Below are 14846 nucleotides of genomic sequence, written 5' to 3' on the forward strand. Positions count from 1 at the left end.
CATAGTGTAAATATTCCCACCATGGCCAATTTCAAGCAGCCAATTTAACATCCACCAGCTCACAGGGTTCCTGAAATTTACCAGTCGGCTCTCACGAGCAAGTCCAAGCAGGTGGCGGCACACCACGGCCCCCACCCCACAGAGCGGACTTGTCTGGCTTCACTTGCTGGAAAGTTCTTTCTGGTACTGAACAAAGCATCTGATTGTCAGGAACTCCAGTCCGAGGGGGGACCCCATGAAGCGGCCACTTTTCCTGTGAGAGGGGGAAGATTTGGAGCCAAGAGGAGACAGCATACCACCCTCCCTTTCCGCTGGCCCACCTTCCAGGCTGTGGTCAGATGCTGTCCCTTTCCGAAGCCTGTGCTGACCTCCACCTCTTCCCTTCCCCAGCCCGCGGCTCCGGCCCTCCCAGAGCCTTTATCTCGCCGTTTGGCACTTATCACTTTCTACCTTGGATTACAGCTATTTGTGTACATGGCTTATCTCCCTGCCAGACAGAGAGGCAGCACAGGCTTGTTGAAAGAGTGTGGACTTTGGAGCCTCATGACCTGGCCCTCCATCCCGGGGAGCTCACACCACCTTTGGGAGCCTCAGTTTCCTTATCTGTAAAGTGGGGATGGTGATAACTACTTCCAACACGGTGGTCCATGACATGGGATTAGAGATATAGACCCCCTTTCTTGCTCCAGCTTGGACTCCCATCCTCTTTGCAAAAAGAAAGGGTTCAATTCCTCCTTGTAGTGTCCTGGAAAGACCAATATTAATAATGATGGCATTGTCAAAATTGCCGTCTCACCTCTAATCCATGAAAACAGCCACACCATGCACAGCGTTATGTTACTTCACTGCAAGTTTGTGACATTGGAACTCTATTTTCATTTCCATTCATGGGTGACCATATAAGGCACAGAGAGGTTACATGACAAGCCCAAGGTCACACAGCTAATGAGTGAAAGAACTGAGATTTGAACCCAGGAAAATCTGCTCTAGAGGCTTAGCTATTGTACTTCATCTTATATGACTGTGCTACAAAGGCTTTGGTGGCTTATGGAGTGGGGGTGGCGAGTGGGGTGTGGATGCATCCCTGTCTTTGCACATCCCTGCCCTCACTTGTGGGATAGAAGTGGGGTGATACAGAGAAAGCCCTGCTCAGCCCTCTAGAAGATCCTAGAGGTAAAAGGTAAAGTGATTAGTGCCCATCAGAGGAAGGGGACTGAGAGGTCTCTCCTGGGTAAGGCAATAGGAAGAGGGTTCATGGAAGAGGTGGCATTTGCAGTGGGTTTTGACAAAGGAGTATTTGGCCTCGAGTGGACAGGCAGAAAGAGTAGCAGGAGCAAAGGTGTAGAGATGGGAGGGGCTTAGGAGGGCTTTTCTAGGTGTCAAGCTGGACATTTACGCGGACTCCGTGGGTGGGATGGATCTGAAGCCATGTACTGGGGGAGGACCTTGTGAGCTGCAGTCTGTGATTCGGGAACAGCTGAGGAGGCTGTTGGAAGCCAGGGCAGACCCCACAGAACTGAGGCCAGCTGGGGGGCTCTGAAGGCAGGTCAGCTTTTGTCTTCTCTATAAGCTGTTGTGAGAGTCTGCAGTCCTCGATTCCTGAACTGGTCACATCCCTCAGTTTCTCTGAGCCTCTGTTTTCCCTTCTGCAGAATGGGTGTGAAGAATGGACCTGGGGAGTCAGTTGAAGGATGAAACAGGGCTGTGGAAAGTCTGTCTGACACAGGAGGTGGTGGTTACTTGGAAGGGAGGGGAAATGAAAGGAGCCCCTGTGCCTGGCCAGTGGGAGCAGAGTTGTGTTCTTCTGGCACTGCATGCTCTGTTTTCCGGGCACTGCCAAGGCTGCCCACCTCTCTGGCTTCTGCAAGGACAGCTCTGGGCTGGACCCTGTTCCTCTGGCCAACTCAGTACAGCTCAAACACATCGCCTCTGGGTAGCACTGATGGTTTGAAGAATCCTTGCGAACATTCACCATGCACCAAGGGCTCATGTAAATCCTCCCAACCACCCTAGAGGTGCCCTCATCCCAAATTAGGAAACTGAGGCACGGAGAGGTTCATCCAGGTGGTCCACAGGGGCTCCATGGCAGGGAAGGGGAGGTCGAGAGATGGGGACCCCTGTGGAGTATGGGAGGAGGAGGTGAGCTGGCCGGTTGAATCTCTTTCTGGTCACCTCTCCACGGGAAACAGTCCTGAGTCCCACGCACGCTTGTGCCTTGTGCTGACTTCAGAGCTCTCAGGCGGCTCCAGAACCAGTCCTTCTACCCTTGACACAAACATGGGCACACACATCCACACACCACAACTCACAGGCACACACAACGCTCACACTCATGCACCATCACAGGCTCAGAGACACTTATGTGTGTGCAGGCAATGTGCCCACCCTGCACAGACACACACAGGACCCGTGGGCTCCCAGACTCCTGGATGCACGCACCCATGCCCAGGCACCCACATGACAGGTATGTGTGTGTGTGCATACAAGTGTGTGCCTGCGCACGTACACACACACAGGATCTGAGGACTCACAAGGCTCCCAGTGGTCTCATGTCCAGGCTCTGGCCTCTGCGGATGCCCGCCAGCCCAGGCATTTCTAGTCCTCTCCATTTCAGTCAGGGCTTCCCTCTCTCCTGGAGATCCCACCCAAATCATTGCCCCTGCGCTGCCTCCTCCAGTAAGAGCTGGGACTCAGGTGCGCAGTAGGGGCTTTCGGGATGGAAGGTAACCCTTCCCCCAACCCAGGCAGGCTCCCTGGGCTTTGGAAGGAACAGCAGGAAGAGGAGAATGAATTAATCCTGGCCTCGGTCGCTTGCTGGGGGCTCACTATGATGTTAATTTCCTCTGCCTTTGATCCACCCCCCCTCCAGCCTGGGCCCCTAACTCTGAGTTAGAGCCCAGTGCCGAGCTTGGCCTGAGATTAGGGCTGCCCTGGGTGAAGCCCCCAGGCATATCCTTCCAAGCAGCAGATTGGGGTTTTGTCCTTGGGAGGGGACTGGGGGATTAGAGCCCTGGCGGCTGACCTGCATTTGCAAGGCACACTCGTTTGCCAGAATTTTCTCATTCTCTGTCTTTCTCCTAGGCCAGCCCTCTCCTCTTCTTTCCAAGAGTGGGATTCTGGTTTTCCCATATTTCACAGGAACCCAGCAAGGACCCCCAGGCGTTGGCCATGAGCCGAGCCACCAGGCCGCCAGCTCAGACCTTCCAGAGTCCAATTCTGCCCTGTTTCCTTGGAGGGTCTTTGTTTGTTTTGATGATTTTTTTTTTTTGAAACCAACATTTACAAAGGGTTCTCTCCAAACCAGGGGCTGCCTGAACATATATGTTTCATATAATTCTCCCAGGATCCTGTTGTTGTTAGACTTGATTGATAGGTGGACACACTGTCCTATGTGCAGGAAGTGGTGAAATCTGTCCAAGCCCAGGACACAAGCCAATCAGAGTCCTTCACCATATAGAGGAGACATGGACCCAGATAGGGAAGGGATGTGTCCAAATTCACGGAAATTATTGGCCAGAATTCAGCCCCCATCATCCCCTATACCCAGCCTTGTTCTGAAAATGACTAGAATCTTCTATGGACCTAGTGGAACTGGAACAAGAGTGCCGGCCCCTGAACTCTCTCTCCAGAGCAGGGGATGGGACACCTGGGAGGATACCCAGCTCAGGTGATCACAGAGGCATCTCAGCCAACCTAGCCTCAGAACAGCCCCATAAACTTGTGCATAAACACAATTAAAATTTTATTACATTATATTTCATACATATAAAAGACTATTAGTGAGCTATGAAACACATCAAGAGGAAGGCTCATGACCCCTCCACTTAAGAACTGGATGATTACGGACACCAGGAATGATCCACCCCTCCTGGTCCCCTAATTCCTGGAGAGAACCTCTACCCAAATTTTGTTAATCTCTCCATTCCTCTTTTTTGACAACTAATTTTAGCAATGTGGGGACCCCTGGGTCCCCGTGCACTTTTGAGTCATTCTATTCTGCATTCCCAGGGGAAGCGCCTTCTTTAAAAGGGAGAGAGGAGGAGCTTTGAGGATCAACCTGCGTTCCGTGTGTCTCTTCCCTCCAGTGCCCTCCAATACCTTGTTTGGGCCCCCGCCCCCTGTCCCCCGTGTTCCAGCCTGTGCTTGGAACAAAGCCACTTCTTCCTGGTGGAGCCATCAGGAACAGGGGTGCGCCTGGTGGGTGGACATTGCCTCCACACCACGCTCCCTCTTGCATTTGCCCTGGGGAGCCCTTCCCATCTGGGCTGCTCAGGGAACCGGGATCCTTCGTCCAACTCCAGCTTCAAGGGTTCATGTTAGAGAGGCCTTCCCTGTTGGACCTGCCCTCCTGCACCCTGTCCTTGGGCATCCCTCCCTTGTCCCAGGGCAGAGGCACCTTGTAGTCAGTGCCCAGCTCCTAGGTTCCTTGGAGTCCTGCACCTGAAACTGATACTCCCAGAGAGATCACGACAGAATCCAGGGCAACGGTGGATGGACATCCATGTGTAATGTAACTCCAGGGGCCTGAACCTCTTCTGCGATCCTACCAATCTTCTCCAAGGTCAGTTTGGACCGGGACTGAGAGGCAAGCCTATGGGGGATGGCCTGGGGCTTGGGGCTACACTTTTGTGTTGAGGTGCAAGCTATGGGGGCAGGTCAGTGGGCCTGCTCACAGGCAGGTGTGATCAAAGGAATGTGCACATTTACTCGTGTGCTTGCACACATGTGTGCGTAACATGGCCTGAAGTCCACAGACCTTGCGGAGCATGTAGGGGTGCTTCCTTTTCCTGTTCTCAATTCCCTGTCCTGGACAGGCCTGCTTTCTCTCTGAGCCTACCTTTATGGAGTAACTGCTGTGTGCAAGGACCAAGGGGTTGTGACAGAGCTGTGTGCAGGGCAGCTGGCCCTGAAGGGACAGGAATGACTGAACACTCACACACTGTCTTCTTATGCCCTAAAGACCAGCTGCCCCTGGCTCCACTCCCCAGATGAGAACCCTGAGGTCCTGAGGCCAGAGTGGGCACCTGTTGAATCTACAGTGGGACAATGAAATCAGCAGCCTGTGACCAGTGCTCTGTTCTCTATCCCGAGTGCAGGATGCTTCAGAGCTTGCCAAACCCCTGACTTCCAGGAGACAATTGGCATGGGAAGGGGGGCCCTGACACTTCCCCTGTGCGCCTTTTGCTCCCTGATGGGAACTGCACTTTGGCGGAGACTTTCCCTGAGTGTCCTCTAGGAGGGCGCCATAGCATTTAGCAGCAGCAGGGATTAAGGGCAGCTCTGAGCTGAGCTACAGTGGGACACTGACACCAATGTTGGAGACCAGGTCATCCTTGCTCCAACACGTACACTCATGTACGTGTAAGTGTGCCCGAGGAGGCCTGGGGCTACCTGAGGACAGGCAGAGTCAAAGCCAGCTCTCTGCCACCCAGCCTTGGTGAACTCTGTCATCTGCTCTGGCTGATCCCAAAGCAGACCTATGGCTGGCAGCTTTCCTGTGCCCTCTGCCTGTCTGGCCTGAGAATCAGAATGCTAGAAGTTGAGGGAGATGAACTGAGGCATGGCAGAGAATTCCTCCCAGGACACCTTCAGCATACCTTTCAGGTGGTTGGGTGACATGGGTTATTAGCCAGTGTGAATACAGGGGCTGGCGCATCCCGGTCTTTGCTTCTTACAGTACCCGAATGTGGCTGGAAGGCCTGAGTGAAGGCTGTCCCTGTCAGGAGCTCGCGTGGGGTTTGGCAGGCAGAGCCTGGGGCTGTGGACGCTGACGGCCTGTGCAAAACACCAGCTTCCTCGATTCCAGCTGTGGGACTGCGGGCAGGCCATGTCACAGGGCTGAAGGTAGTCCCTAACCTGTGTATAGGGGACAGGCATTCTCACATGGCAGTCTGGACACCTGTGCTGGCCAAAGCCAGGGTTCAAAAGATGGTCTTTGGGGTGGCCAGTGCTTGTAAGCACCTTGCCTGGTCAAGCTCTATGGTGTCTCGGCCACCAGCACCACAGGATTTGGGTCTGCCCCTGGCTTCAGGGAAACATGAACCCAGTCCTGGCATTCATTACCTTTCTGGATGGGTGGCCTTGGGCATGTCTCTGGCTCCCCCAGGCTGCAGCAGCCTCAGTCCCAAATGAGCACACGGATCCCAGGGTCACATGAGGCAAGGATGACAGATCTGACATCAGAAGGCCTTGAAGTCACAATGCCCTTTGGGGGATGCTGGGAGACAGGAACAGTTACCTGTTGACACTCTTGTGCCCCTGTCCTTGTGCACCCAGCCTCTGGCTCCCAGTTGGGTGGTGAGCTTCATGTGCCACAGAGGGGGAGCCGTGTTTGTTTGGGGACCCTCCCAGAGCCCTGTATCTGCTGTCCCCACCAGCCTGAGCTGCCAGGTTGTTGCGCTCCCACTGGGGACGTCTGAGGCCCCTTTGAAGCTGGGACATTTGCACTGGAGGGGCAAAGGCGACCTGCATTCAAAGTGACTTTCCTGGCCCCTAATTACCCTTCTTCACCCATAGGTGGAATTTCCACTCAAAGAGCTGAAGAAAGGCGCCCACGCTGCCTGCCGCCAGGACCCGCTTCCCCGCTGCCTTTGTGTGGCAGCCGCAGCGCCGCGGTGGCAGACGGCTCGGGTTTCTGATTTTAATGATTTCCTGAATTCATTCCGCTTCCTACCTCAGGGAAAGGAGGAGAGGTGATCCTCTTGGAAATTCACATAATTGCTTTTATTTGATTTTTATTAAAATGCATTCAGGAATAATGTGATTGCCCCCTTTATTACGTTGCTCATCAATCCAGCATGGGGAATCAGCGGAGGAAGACGCGGTGGGCACAGGAGCCCAGCGTGGGGGGGAGGGCACCCCGTGGCTCTCCCCAGGGCATCACCGCCGACTCCGGGGCCCCACTGCTGTCTGGGGAGGCCGGCTGGGCACACGGCGCTGGGAATGCTGGGAGCACATTCCAGGCACCCTCCCACCCCGTGCACCTTCTTTCTTTCTTCCTTCTCTTGCCATGGGCACCCCAGGCAGGCTCTGTCCATAAGGCCCTCAGAGGAGGAGGCAAGACCCAGGCGGCCCGACCTCCCAGCCTCCTTCACCCCATGCTGGTCTCTGCACCCCAGGTACCCAAGGCTCACTGTAGCCCCTCTGTTGATCTTGCTGTCTTCAGGTTCGAGGCCCTCGGTCCGGTTTCCCATGACCCACCTTATCAGGCCGCTCAGACACTGGTGGCCCCCAGGGGCCTCTTTCCTACCAGAGACTTTTACTCTGGGTTCCTTGGCAGGTGCTGGAAAGAACCCAGACCTCTTGGGCAGACCTGGTTGTGGTCCGCCATTGGCTCTAACTGTGGGATCCTGGGCAAGCCGCTTGGACTTTTCCAGCCTTGGTTTATGGAGGGAAGCAGTGGGGACCCAAAGGCCTCCCAGAGGGTCAGGAGAAAGCAGTGAGCCATCAGGCGTGATATACGTGGAAGTGCAGTGGAGCTGGGATCCCACCAGGATCCTCAGGAGGAGCTGAGCAGGGAGCAGGCAGACGTGCCCCTGGCCCCTGCAGGGACCCTGGACTGGTGAGATGGGCCCTTGGCTTACTTTGAACACTGTTGTCCCCAGATCCTGCAGCTCCTTCCTTTGCCCCTTCCCCCCACACAGGAGCAGGCCTGCTGTTTCACCCACCATGTGCTCGGACCAACCGAGACCCGTCTTAACCCCTCCTTACAGATAAGGTAACTGAAGCTCAAGAGGACAAGAAGCCCAGCTAGGAAACCGAGACCTAATGACAAGGTCCCTTGAGCACACACAACTAGGATGGGCTGGTTGCTTCCTGCTACCACAAAGCGGCTGTTGAGGCACCCTCTGGTGAGAGTGGTCCCACGGACACCCCAGGCAGGCACTGTCCATATGGCCCTTGGTTGTTCACTCCAGGGTGGTCTGAGGGGTGCATGGGGAATCCGGTGGCATTAGGAGGTAGGCACCCACTTTCAGAGCCCTTCTTGGGGTTTTTAATTTCTGGGAAAAACCTATCTTCACTTCAAAAACCAACAAACCCCAAACGGTGTATTGAGTTTCATTTGTTGTGTGTATTTTGGTGCAAATCTCTTGGCAGTGAACACAGCCACGGAATCCTTAAATGAAGGCAGTGGACCTAGAAGTTCAAGTGCGGGGTCCTTGAGACCATCTGGGGCTCAGTCTTGAGCAGAGCACTTGGTAGGGAGTTGGACGGACTCCTCACTCCCACTGCAGCTCTTCCCGCCTTTGTGCATGCCGTTCCTTCCCTCCGGAATGCCCCTCCTGTTCTCTGCTCCTCCGTCTGTAGCCACGCAGCCAGGCCCTTGGGGACCTTCCTCCCAGCCCAGCTGCTGCCCCAGCACCTGTATCTGCACCCCTGTCCAGTGTCGGGGCTCAGGTGCCTGCCAGCTGCCTGACTGTCCCAGGAAGGTTTATGCCCCTCTCTCCAGCCAGGGTCCTTGGCATGGAGAAGGCCACACAGTGAGCTAGGCAGGACCTCTAGGATCTCAGCAGAGGAAATCTCAACCCAGAGGGGGTCAGAAGGACCAGCTGTCACGGTGGGCTCAGATCAGAGCCCGGGATAAAGGACTTCCAGTGCTGAGCGGGAACAGTCTCTGTCCCCCTTCCTGAAGCTGCAGGGCCAGCGCACAACCTTGAACCTCAGCCCAGCCTCCTGCCCTGACGCCCTCACTGGAGATGGTCCACATTCTCCTATGGGGGATGCTGAGCCCAGAGGGGCAGAATCCATCCAGAGGCCATGGGAGAGTCAGCTGCAAAGCTGGACAGGAGCCATCAACACCGGGGTCTCTGGCTAGTTCCGCACCCAGAGCTGGACAGACACCCAAGGAACAGCCAGCCCCCGGGAGGGGAGACTGCTGAGGCCTGTGGCCTGAGTGCCCCAGCAGGTAGGGGCCACCCCAGTCCAACTCAGGCCCCCAGCTGTAGCTCAGGGGCCAGAGGGGGCTGAGGAGGGGCTGAGGCTCCCCAGGCAGAAGCCCCGGCCTCCTGCTGAGGGCCCCCTTATCAGATCTGCCTTCCCCTGGCAGCCGAGCTGGCTCCGCCCCCGCCCCATGGACGGTTCCTTTCTGAAGTGAGGTTTCCTTTCCTGCCACCAACACACCGAGATGTTCGTTTCTGTTGCTTTAAGGTTTCCTTTTGTGGGGAGGGATTGTTTACTGGGCCTGCAGAGCCCCAGGGGGTGTGGGCGGCGGCTGGGGACTTGTGGGGCTTGGGGCGCCTGAGCCTGTGCCCACAATCCCCGGCCTCTGGGTACTGAGCTAAGGCACAGAATGTGGAGTTGAGCTTTCCTGCACGTCCCCCGGTGGCACCACTGTCCAGTCACCTCCCACGGAGGCCTATGAGGTCCCTGTGAGGTTGGGTCTGGCTAATCATTTCTCAAAGCAGGCAACTGAGGCCAGCAAACCCAGCTTCTGGATTCACCATCTAGGGCTGTTTTCAAAGCTCATCATTTGGTTTCCCTCTTCCTTACCAGCGGTTTTCTCTCCCTACCCAGACGAGGGCCTGGCTTTCTCCAGCCAAGCCACACAGCTTCCTGAAACTTCTGTCCTGAACCCTTAGCCCAAGGGCATAAGCTTTGTGAGCTGGATTAGAACTTCAAGTTCTCCTTCTGTGTGGTCTTGGGCAAGTCACTTGGCCTCTCTGATCATCCATGGCTTAGCTATCAAATGGGGAATAAGGAGAAATTCCCAGGAGACTTTGAGGCAGGGAGTTGGGGCCTTTGTATGCTTCACAGGAGCCTCGGGGTTTCAGCCATCAGCCTGGTTGGGGAAACCACTGAGATGATAGGGAGCAACTGAAGGTGGGGGGCCCAGGGAGTGCTTTTGAGATCTTGTTTCAGAAAAGGCGGTCGAGTGCAGTAAGACTAAAGGGCAGAGGAGCGAGATGGGAGGTCACCCGAGGAGAAAATGAAGACGCTTCAGAAAAATGAAATGACCCCTTCCCTCCAGGAGCACAAACACAGAGGCCAGGCTGTCCCACATGGCCTGTACCAGGCTCCTGCCCAGGACAGAGTCCCAGCCTTCTCCCTCAGCCAGGTGTGGGGCCCAGGTACTCAGGGCAGCCCCAGTGTCCTGGGGACTGTCGGTAAGGGCAGGCCCCTCTGAGGTCCATGGCACCTGTGTCTCACTGACCCTATCGTCCAGGCTCCCGTGGACTCTTGCTCCAAGCCCAGCCCTGATCCCAGCCCTGAGCCCCCTCCCTGCAGCCTCCACCTCAGAGCAGGGCAAGCTGGATGCTGGTCCGATCTTACCCACCACCCTGCAGGTCTCTCTGAGGCCCTGGCAGGACGAAGAGGGGAGCTCAGGATGTCAGGGACTGGGGGACGTCTTCTGTGATGGTGGAGCTTTTTGGCAAAGTTAAAAATTTCTGTAATATGCAAGGCACCATGGCACACACATATAATCCCAGCGACTTTGGAGGCTGAGGCTGGAGGATCACAAGTTCAAGGCCAGCCTCAGCAACTTAGTGAGACCCTGTATTAAAGCAAACAAATGGGGCTGGGGAGGAGCTCAGTGGTAGAACACACACAGGCCCTGAGTTCAATCCTCAGTACCACATAAAAAAAAAAAAAATCCTGATGTGTCCCAGTGTTCTTAAAGATGACAACCTGCATGGGGTTTCCTTGGAAATGACCCACTGGTTACAATAGTCAACGAGGCCGGGAAACAAGAGTTTCTCCTTTTCCAAATTTCTTGGAAGGAGGAGTTGTGCGGACAGGGACTACCTTGTTCTCAAAAGTTCTCTAATGGCCAAGGAAAGGAGGGCTGGAGGCTCACACAGACTTGAGGCCACTGCACCCATCTCCCAGATGTCTGGCCAGGGCAGGGCAGGGCAGGGCAGGGCAGGGGCTCTTGCCTAGAGAGGTGCTGGCCTGCTCCTGCAACACCGGGCTCCTCTACTGCCCGTATGCTCAGCTCGGGTAAGAAAACTGCTTCTCGACGCGTTCTAATTTTAACTCTCTTTAGGCCTGCGTCCCACAGGAGGCTGGCAATCAGAAACCTGGAGAAGAAGCCACTCTGCCTTCTCTCCTGGTAATAGAAGTCTCTGGGACAAAAGAGAGACTGCTGCACAGATGCCATGGGTACCCTCTCTTGCTGTGTGTTCATCCCCAAGGCCCTTACCCTCTCTGGCCTCTCCTTCATTTCTGTGCCTGCCTGTGGGATTGCAGGGACCCACAGATGTGGGTACAAGGGATTGGAAGCCCCTTCTGCGGCCAGTAGGCGGGGCAGGCCCCTCCTGTGGGGGCCTCATTCTGTCTTCATAGCCGCCCTACACATCACACCCAGCTGGTGACTGTGGATCTGCTTTCTACCAGCAGCTCTCTGAGGGGGGCCTCAGTGCAGGAGGATCTTTACAGATATTAAACCAGGCTGAGGATCCCTTATCCGAAATGCATAGGACCCGCCTCTGATTTCAGATTTTTCCAGACTTTGGAATATTTGCATGTATGTAATTGGACAGCTTGGAGATGGAACCCAAGTCTAAACATGAAATTCAATTTTTTTCATATAGATACTTGATACACATACACATATAGGTAATTTGATACAATATTTAAAATAACTTTGTGCATGAAACAGGTTCAGGATGTGGCTATTTTCTACATGAGACATTGTGTTGCTCCTCAGAAAGTTGGGGATTTTGGAGCAGTCTGGATTTTAGATTTGTGGATCGGGGATGCGGGACTGGGTGTCTTTACTTTGGGGTTTGAGGGCTGTAGCAGGAACTGCTCCCAGCCCAGGGCTTCCTCGGGCATTTCAGACAAGATGTCCTGAGGAGCGAGGCCCCGGGAGACGGTGACGGGGGAGTGTGGAGGGGCAGGCTGGGGAGGAAGGCAGATAAGAGAAGGCTGGGCTGCTCAGACACCTGGGCCTGGGCCTGGTCTCTTCCACCCCTGGGAGGCCGCTCTGATACTTGGCTCTGACCTCAGCCCAGTGAAGCAGGACACCACAAATGCCAGGGGCCCCACCCTTCTTCCCAGGCACTATGAAGCCTCTGTCCTGAGTGAAAGCCCAACCACAATTAAGTTTCTTGAAGGAAAAATCAAGAATGTGATATTTTGGGCTGGGGATGTAGGTCAGTGGTAAAGCACTTGCCTAGCGCATGTGAGGCCCTGGGTTCCTCAGCACAGAAAACAAGAACAGGAACAAATAAAATCCGAGCCCAGGGTGGAGTGGAATGTGACATTTCATGGACCTGTAAATTTCGGTCTAGCGTCGGGCCCTAGTAATAGTATTAGTCTCATTTGACTGATGAGGAAACCGAGGCTTAGAGAATTTGTGGGTGTCCTGGAGCTGATGGAGCAGAGACCAGAACCCTGGTTCGCTGGTATCCAAGCTCCTGTGGGCTTTTTGCTTTTTATGCCTCCTTAACCAGCGAGACCACTGACCTGGGGGACATCTGGGACAACGAAGGCCCAGTCAGGCCAACCCATAGCCAGGAATCAAGGGAGGATTCCCGTCTGTGCTCAGAGATTCATGCCCATGGCTCATGGAGGATCCTCCTGGGGCTTGGGGCCAGCTGTGCCAGGTTCCAGGCCTTCTGTTTAGCAGGGAGAGGCCCTGGCCCTCCTTGACACTTCCCACAGCCTCTGCTGGCTGCAGAACCCGCCCTGGACCTCCTGAGCTGTCTCAATCCCACGGGCGGCAGCAGGTCTAGCCCTGGACCTGCCCAGGCTCGCCGTGGCCGCCTCTTGCCCACGTAGTCGGGGCACGTGGGCATCCCCGGGGGAGCAACGCCTGGGTCTTGCCTGAGGCTCCTTGGGAAAGGTCAGGCTTGGTGTCAGGAGACCCACGGCCAAGTGTGGGTTCTGTCGGTAACTGTGTGACCTTGCATAATCACTTGCCCTCTCTGGGCCTGTTTTCCGACCCTGAATTTATGGTCCTGGGAGCCGGCGGGTATGGATAATTGAATTCCCCTCTCTCCACTTATAAGCCATGTGTTTTCATAAACCTGTCTAGTAAGCTCCCTGGGCTCTCAGTTTCCTCCTGTATAGAATGAGAGTAATGGAGTCTACTCCTTCGATGCTTGCAGACACTGGTGTTTGCTGAATGGCCCTAGGAGGTCCACCCTGTGCTGGATGCCTTTTGTCCCATGGCTTCCTCAACACAGAGCTGTGAGCCCGACTCAGAAGCAAGAGCAAAGTTTTGTGGAACTCTTTCATATCACCTCACTTTGTGGCCCTCTGGTCTGAGAGCCAAGGTGCAGCCATGGATGGCTTCCTGGAGGAGGGGGTAATAGGTCCGAGCCTAGAAGGACAGGGTAAAGTGCCTGGTCCCTGACCTGTGAGCAGGAGGGGTCTCCCAGGAGCACCTCCTCCATCTGGTTCCCCGGGGGCCTGAGCAGCAGGCACCTGAGCTCTGGGGGTCTCAGGCAGAGACTCCTGGTGGGCGGGGCCTCCTCCAGGCTCCTTGGCCACCTCCCTGTGGGCTGTGGCTTTGCTACCTGCTGGCCTACTTTGTGCCTTTGCCAACACATGCTGCTCCCCGGGGCTGGAACGTCCCTCCTACTCACCTGTTCCTTATGCTTTTCCCACCATCCTGTGGTACCACTTCCAGGAACCACTGGCCACTGTCCCCTCCTGTAGCTGCACGAGCACTGTGACTGCTGCTTACACAGTTCTCTCACCCACCCGACAGCCTGTTTGGGGGCCTGGACTGCACCCTTAATCTGGCACTCCCAGTGCTTTGTCCAATCTCCTCCCCCTTCTTTGAAAGTCAATGTTTTAAGGAATAATTTACAAAATGCACCCACTGTGATTGTGCAGTCAAGTGAGTTTTGACAAGTGTATACAGTAGGACAAAAACCATCACAACGGAGATGTAGCCAGTTTCCATCACCCCTCAACATTTCCTGATACTTCTTAGTCAGTCCCCTCCTGCTCCCACCCAGGCATGCTTTGATTTGATTTCTATCACTATAAGTTGGCTTTGAATGTTCTAGAACTTTCTATAAATGTAGTTGAACGGTATGTTCTCTTCTGTGTAGACCCATCAATGTTGTATTATGCATGAGCAGCTTGGTCTTGTTCATTGCTTAGTTGTATTCCAGTGAATGGACATACCATAGTTTACCTATTTACCAATCAACATATATTTGCCATCTTTCCATCTTCAGGGTTTTATGAGTGAAACACTTACAAACTCTTATGTGTAAATTTGTCAATGAATAACTTTTCATTTTTCTTGGGCCAATGCCTAGAAGTGGAATTGTTAGGTTGTATGGTAGCTATCTATGTGTTTGACTATAAGAAACTGCCAAACTTTTTTTTTTCTTTTCCTGAAGAGTTCACACCATTTCATTCACCAGCAGTGTAGAAGAGTTCTACTTGCCCTTATTCTTGCCAACACGTGATTTGGTTAGTCTTCCCTTTGAGCTATTCTGGTGAGTATGAAATGCTAACTCTTTGCTCTTTTAACTTGCAATTCTGTGATGACTAATCATGTTGAAGGTTTGAGCATCTTCTTGTGTGCAGATATCTTCTTTGATGAAATATGTATTTGACTCTTTTGGCCAAATTTCTTGGGCTGTTGTTTTCCTATTACTGAGTTGTGAGCATTCTTCATATGAATTTTCAATATAATTTATTTGTCGGATCTATGTAGTGCAAATATTTTCCCACAGTTGGTGTGTTGTCTTCCCATTTTTTTGATGGTGTTGTGTGAAGTACAAAAGTCCAATTAATGAGGTTTTGCTTATATGGTTAGTGCTTTTGATAACCTAAGGAATCTTTGCCTACCAGCAAGTTGCGAAGATCTTCTCCTAAGTTTTCTTCTAGGTGTTCCATAATTTTAGCTTTTTGTGTTGAGAGGTGTGGTCCATTTGAAT

The sequence above is a fragment of the Marmota flaviventris genome, chromosome 4 (assembly GCF_047511675.1).
Source record: "Marmota flaviventris isolate mMarFla1 chromosome 4, mMarFla1.hap1, whole genome shotgun sequence".
In the NCBI taxonomy this organism is placed as follows: Eukaryota; Metazoa; Chordata; class Mammalia; order Rodentia; family Sciuridae; genus Marmota; species Marmota flaviventris.